This window comes from Nicotiana tomentosiformis, chromosome 9, assembly GCF_000390325.3.
Source record: "Nicotiana tomentosiformis chromosome 9, ASM39032v3, whole genome shotgun sequence".
In the NCBI taxonomy this organism is placed as follows: Eukaryota; Viridiplantae; Streptophyta; class Magnoliopsida; order Solanales; family Solanaceae; genus Nicotiana; species Nicotiana tomentosiformis.
The window spans coordinates 70,491,572-70,498,406 of record NC_090820.1 but is presented as its reverse complement, the minus strand read 5'-3'; the positions used below and the strand labels follow the sequence as shown (position 1 = coordinate 70,498,406).

General features: G+C 33.7%; 1 pseudogene; it reads right to left on the bottom strand.

The window, feature by feature from the left end:
• Positions 1 to 869: 869 nt before the first annotated feature.
• Positions 870 to 4,005, bottom strand: LOC104111810 (probable enoyl-CoA hydratase 1, peroxisomal; annotated as a pseudogene).
• Between the last annotated feature and the right edge of the window lie 2,830 nt (positions 4,006 to 6,835).

The following is a 6,835-nucleotide window of genomic DNA, read 5'->3' as shown; positions in this document are numbered from 1 at the left end:
ACACGCTTGGAACAAGGAGAAGGATTCAACTTCACATTTTCCCTCTTTCTTCCTATTTTCCATGGTTATGAATTTTATTATTGTAGTTTTACGTACTATTATGAATAACTAATTTCTTATCTAGGGTTTTGATGGAACTTTTTGTAGGATAAATTTTTGTTACGTTTTTATGTAATTTAGCCTTTGGATTTCTCTACTTGGTTAACTACGTGCTTATTTCAGTTGATTGAATGGCCATCGATTGACCGTTCCTATTTATTATGTATTACTTGGAAAAGGATACATATTTAGGTGGTTGTTAAACAACGTCACTCCTAATGTATGTGAGGAATCAATACGACTCGTTTAAAGGTGAGTTTAGGAATAACAAAGCCTTAACGTCATAGTGAGCGGTGAGATAGTACCAGCTAGCGTAGTTTGAAAAAATATGTCTAGTATATTATTCTAGTTGCTCGAGAGAGAATTACGACACCTAAAATGCTCACGATCAGTAGAGAATACTTAGGCGAAATTGTAGGAAACGTAGCGGGAAGGATTCTGACAATTGAAAAAATCATAACTCTAGGCCTTCTTAATCTTGTCTCCGACTTTTAGTCTTCCTAATTAATAATTTTTATTGCTTTTAATAGTTGCTAGTTAATTAGTTTAAAATAAGAATCACAGTCGTGATTGTGAACAGTTATAGCTAAACCTTAGTTCTCTGTGGGATTCGACTCTGGACTTTTAGACCGGATTATATTTACAACGACCGCTTATCCTATTTAGGACTAAAGTTGGGCAAAAAATTATCAAATTCAGTAAATCGTGGAAGAAATTATAGGGCGTAATACAAAACCTTAACAATGTCATGTCACAAAGAAGACGGAGTGTGTAGAATGGTTGACCATGGTTGTGCCTTTTTAAGAAGATCGTCACTCTACTGAAAATAGAATAACATCTATCTTAGTGTTTGATCAATACAGTGCCGTGTAAAATGAGACAAACAAAGTAATATTTACTTTTACTTGAAATTTCTCAATAAAACGTGCGCGTAGACTAGTTTATTTCAAAAGCAGAATAACATGAGAAATCTATAATTTTGAGGAAGGTTTGCTTGAACTCCGACCAGCAATGAACTCTTGCAGTTTCTTAAAGTGATCCTTGGACATTCCATCGTAATAATCGTGTGCCCTCTCCTGGAAATGACAATAAAGCACACACATCAGTATATTAAGTTGCAGGTAGTGCGGCTACATGGTGATTGCAAGATTTTGTACAAGTATTCATTAGTTTCTAATTTTTGACATGGCACTCTGACGATAACAACCTCAACGCATCCAGAAGAGGTGAACTAACAAGATTAAGTGGATCACTTAAGTTGGAGAGTAACTTGGATACTCGACATCCATTTTTCCCTTTTTTATTTTATCTCGTCAACAGTTCTCTGCAGGCTAGAAGATTTCACAAGACAAGCAACACAACCAAGAAAAAGAGAGAGAGAGAGAGAGAGAGAGAGAGAGAGAGAGAGGAGCAACACAACATTGCGACAAGATATTGTATGGGCTTGTAATACAGAAGCAACCACCAACTTCACAATTTAAGGTGAATTACTACATTTGAGGGTATGAACACCATAGGGAATAGCCACACCAGAGACTAATAATCAACCATCGATCTTGATGTTAGACAAATATCAGATTCTTCATGCATGATTTAGGATTAACTTTAAAAAGGTGCAACCACCTGAATTGGTTTCTCCCTTTCCCCCTATTTCAATCTCAGCTATCTTTTTTCTTCAAGGGCTGTTGGATGGGTTCTTATCTGGTATTTCGCGAGGTCATTTTTTTTTTCCGGTGAGAGAACTGGAGGGTGGATGGGGCTATGGGTACTAGGAAGAAGCGATAGACTGTTTTTCCAGAGTACTTCCCTTTCTTTCTAATTTGTATTAGCATCTACTATACCTGCAATGCATGCATGGGTTCTCTTTTAATATAATACTTAACAGATTTAGATACAGATAATAGGCAATAAGTTAAAATTAGACAGGATGGGCACTGCTTCAAACAAGATGTACAATTAGCTTGTAAACCGTAACAAAAACAGGAGATGTTGTTACCTTCTCAAGAGCAAGGGCTCGGGTCAAGTCTTGTTTGAACCCATCATTGATTACTGCCTTGTACTTCAAAACCAGGTCGTGGTTGTTCTTGATGATGGCTTCTGCTATTTACCTAGCTTTCTTCAAAAGTTCACTTCTGTCTACAACATAATTTACCATACCCCATCTCTCAGCTTGTTCTGCGCTGATAGGCATTGCAGTTAAAGATGCTTCACGAGCTCGGCTGGGTCCAATAACACGAGAGAGTTTCTGAGATAGACCCCAAGAAGGAAATATCCCAAACCTGCATCACAAAAGCAAAGACACTCTTGTCAGAAAATCATCTAGAAACACATATGAAGTTTAACATTAATATCACAGAACTTGTATACAGATTGGGTTCAAGTGTTTAAGTAGCTTAGAACTCAAGTAGAACAACTGAAAATACCATGAACACTTATAACTTTAGGTAGATCAGGTTTTTCAAGGGGTTGATAGCCTCAATTAACTTGTAACTCAGACGCTGACGGGAACTCTCTGTATTCAATAGAATTTTCAGCTTAGAATTTATACAGCTAAGGACTTTGTCTCATTTTAATAGCGGCTTACATGGGGCTAAAGTCCACAGGTGACTAATGATTGGTCAAATGCAGAGATTTCATTTTAGATCACATAAACAATAAGCTTAAAACTTAAACTACTCTGTAAGTAAAACTTAAAATCAACTATGAAACTGAAGCACAGTCGATACTTTAAAAATCAAGTTCAAGAACGAAAAGTAGTAAAGCTAAATAGCTTGGTTTGGTGCTAACTGTCAATACAGAAGTACTAGTTAAGATACAATTGTAAGCACAATTTTGCAGGAAAACCAACTCCTATCTGGTGTAATCTAAGCTTCTTAAGACACTAATCAAGCTATGAATCAAAAAGCCAACTAGTTTATTTTCCAAATTTTTTATGGGAAGGCTCAACTAGTTGAATTGAAACCTGAGAATTGAGATGCTCAGTATGGGGGAGAACTCATTCAGCCTAGTCATAACTTACTAATTAAGAATCAAGCTAAATCCAGTCTCAATTTCTCCAATATAGCATGACTTAAGGTAATAAAGCTCACTTCTTAAAAATCACCACCATCCAGCTTCGACAGTTCCATTATCCAAATATATCCTAACATTGATCATATGTTTCTTCATCAACAGAGTAACATCATAAACAGAACCGCCCAAATAAGTAAATTTAGAAGAAAAAAACCATTCTTTTTTCCATATTACTATCAATATAGCAAAAGCAAAAGAAAAATTCCGAAAAATAAGACAAACCTTGCATGAGTGTCCAAGAATTTAGCATCATTAGAGGCAACCAACAAATCACAAGCAAGAGAAATCTCAAAACCAGCAGTCACAGCAAATCCCCCAATAGCCCCAATGATGGGCTTCCTACAGCGTTCCATTTGCGCCACCGGATCAGTCTCCACATCCTTCACGTCACCCTTAAACACGTCCTCCGCTGCCGTCAGGTCAACGCCCGAGCAGAACGATCGACCCGATCCGGTGAGTATACTGACCCGATCCGAATCATCCGCGTCCAAGGACTTGAAAATTCGAGCAAGATCAACCATCATTGACTTAGTCAGGGAATTTAGGGACTTGGGTCGGTTTATTGTGACCCATGCAACCCCGTCGGATTCCCGATTCACCAGTATCAGATTTTCCTGTGATGATTTCTCCATATTCTTGATTGTACTCTAAAAGTGTATTTGCGAATTGTATAGTGATTAGTAACTCGTCCTAGGGTACATCCGTATAGGAAGAAAGGAAAGATTGCGGTGTACTTGATGGAATAATGTCATTGAAGTGTGTGCCATATCTGTATTTAGGTGATGCGTTGGGTTTCTTAATTGACTAGATGCCGCACGGGCACAATAAATTGTGTTGCACTAGGAAAAAACATAACCGCCAAAATTTAAGAAATTTTTTCACAATCTAAGCATCAATAAGTATTTTACATGACAACTTCATAAATACATCTTCTAGCAGAAAGCTATCAATTTGGACCGATAATCACGTTTAACCGAAATCTAAACCAATAATTTTTCATCGTAATTGATATTAAATGCCAAAGAAGACTTACCTTCTATATAGCATCTCCACCTAAAACAAAATCACCTATTTTTATGTGGAAATCTCGTTGTTTCCCAGCCTAAGCAATTCATTCCAAAATTATAGGACAATAATAATGAATTGCGAGCAAAATAAATTCTCCAATCATTTTCACAGCATAATTTGAAAATACTTGCAATATATTTTAAACCTACAAGCATAATTTCAGTATGATTCACTCTCCATAGGACATAGATAATTCCCAACAAGTACCATAAATATAATTTCAGTATGTTTAAGTATAATTTATTATATTCACAGTAAAATTTATGATATCCATAGTATTTTTTTTATTTTAATATAATATTTTTGTATACGTTAGTATAATTTCAGGATGATTCGATTCACCCCCATTGGACCATAACTCCCAACGAGTACCACAATATAATTTTAGTATATTTAAGTAAATATTTTATTATATTCACAATATAATTTCAGTATAATTTATTATATTCACAATATAATTTTTATCAAATTTATGATATCCATAGTATAGATTTTAATCTAATTTTATACCCACCGTACAATTTCAATATATAATTTCAGTATAATTTACTATATTCACAATATAACTTTATTATAATTAATTATATCGACATTAATGATTTTCAAATACATGAAACCAGATTACAAATTGAAACCAAATATGATTTGAACAACGAATTATATATAAGCAAGACGTGATACACATAATTCCCCTAAAAAATTATACCAAATATATATAGTGAATAATTAAATATGTAGTAGTAGTTTCATAATGATTAAGTGAATAAAATGAGTATAACGGTTAAAGAAGAGAAAGAAATCTAATGAAAAATAAGAGATTATAAGTGAATCCTTAATTTCAAATAGGAGAAAGAGAGAGAAAGTGAGAAGACAAATATCCCATAATTGGTGTATTTTGTCTACTCATTAATTATGTGCATAAATTCTATCTGCCGTTAGTGTAAAAACATTTGCCATTTATGGAATAAACAAAGAGTAGTATTATTTTATTAAATATTTTCTAGAAAGTGCTCACCTATGTATTTTTCCCATCCAAGATGTCTTTGAAAGTTAGGATTTTTACGCAAATAGACGGTCGATTCACTAATTTCTTCTCCCACTTGATTTACATATATTATACACTAATTATACATCATTATATTTATTGTACATGAATTATGTATTATTAATTCCTGAATTTTTTGTTTAAGCGAATTGGTTAGCGACTATTTAGATTAATTCTTCTCCTTAATTTTTTGCACTCATGTAGAAATTCAATTAATAACATTACTAATAAGATTATTTGACAGAATTATTATTTATATCTCTTAGTAAATACAACTAAGCATGGACATATGATTGTTATATCATTTATTAGACAACATATGTAACTTTGAAAAAGAAATTTAATATCTTCTTAATTTGTACCTTTTAAATTTTTTGAATTATTAATTATCATGACTTATAATACTTTTACGTATATTTAAATATATAGTTTTTATTTTAAAAAACTTAAATATTTTATTTCGAATTTATGGTCAAAGTTAAGAAGTTTAACTCTTAAATTTTAAAAAATATCATTTTTTGGGACATATGGAGTACATTCCTTTCCATTATATTTTTAAACTGTAATAGATAAAGAATGTAAAAATTAAGGATAAGGCTGTTTTGAATTATTTGGTTTACCTCCCTTTGACTATTAAAGTTGATATTGATTATAAAGTAAAGATTGATGTTTTTTCCTATTAATACTAAAACAAATATATGCTATTTTATAAAATCACAAACCATATGAGCTATAAAATTTAGAAGAAAGAAAAAGTGGCATGATATTTAATTCAGTGAATGAACAAGTTGAAGAAAAGGGTTAGATGAAATTAAGAATTTGGCTATTACTAAGTAGGTCCCACAGGTCAGAGGGTGTACTTTGTGAATGGGTGCAAGCCGTATGTGTTAAAAGAAAATCCAATTGGGGCCCATTTGTTCGGCCAGATTTTCACGCGTCTATAGAATTGAGCAAAAACAGTGTTGTTATAATGTCCAGCACAGGAAAGGTACACGTACAGAACAAATGAGTACAATAATAAAGATGCACAAAAATCTTGAAATACCGAAAGAAGGCCTTGGTTGGCAAGCTAGCATTTCAGCTGCTTCCTCTTCTGGAAGAGGCAGCTTGGCGCTGTGGTTTTTTTTATCGGTAGGCATCTGTATTTGAATAATTTATACATTTTTAACATCACTTCTCTAATACAAATCAAACTCAGTCTTGAAATGCTAAACTGTATGATCCAGTAAAACTTTGTAAAGAAAGAATTGAAAGCTTATATTAAAGATATTCAAGAAATTTTGGTGTATACGGTTAAAATCGGGCCCACCCGATTTTACTATTTGACAGAGACCGGAAGATTACATCGAAGGACGGCCTCGTAACGGAACAGACTAAATCACGAGGACTAGGTACCAAGTTCAGAACCGAGATACCTGTCGAGATCGAGGCTAGTAGCGATCGAAGCCAAATGAGACAGACATCGAGCAAGATCGAAGATAGCATAATAACAGAAAGGCGAGATATCCGTGACTGGTCGAAGATCACAGCGTAAATCTCGGTAACTGGTCG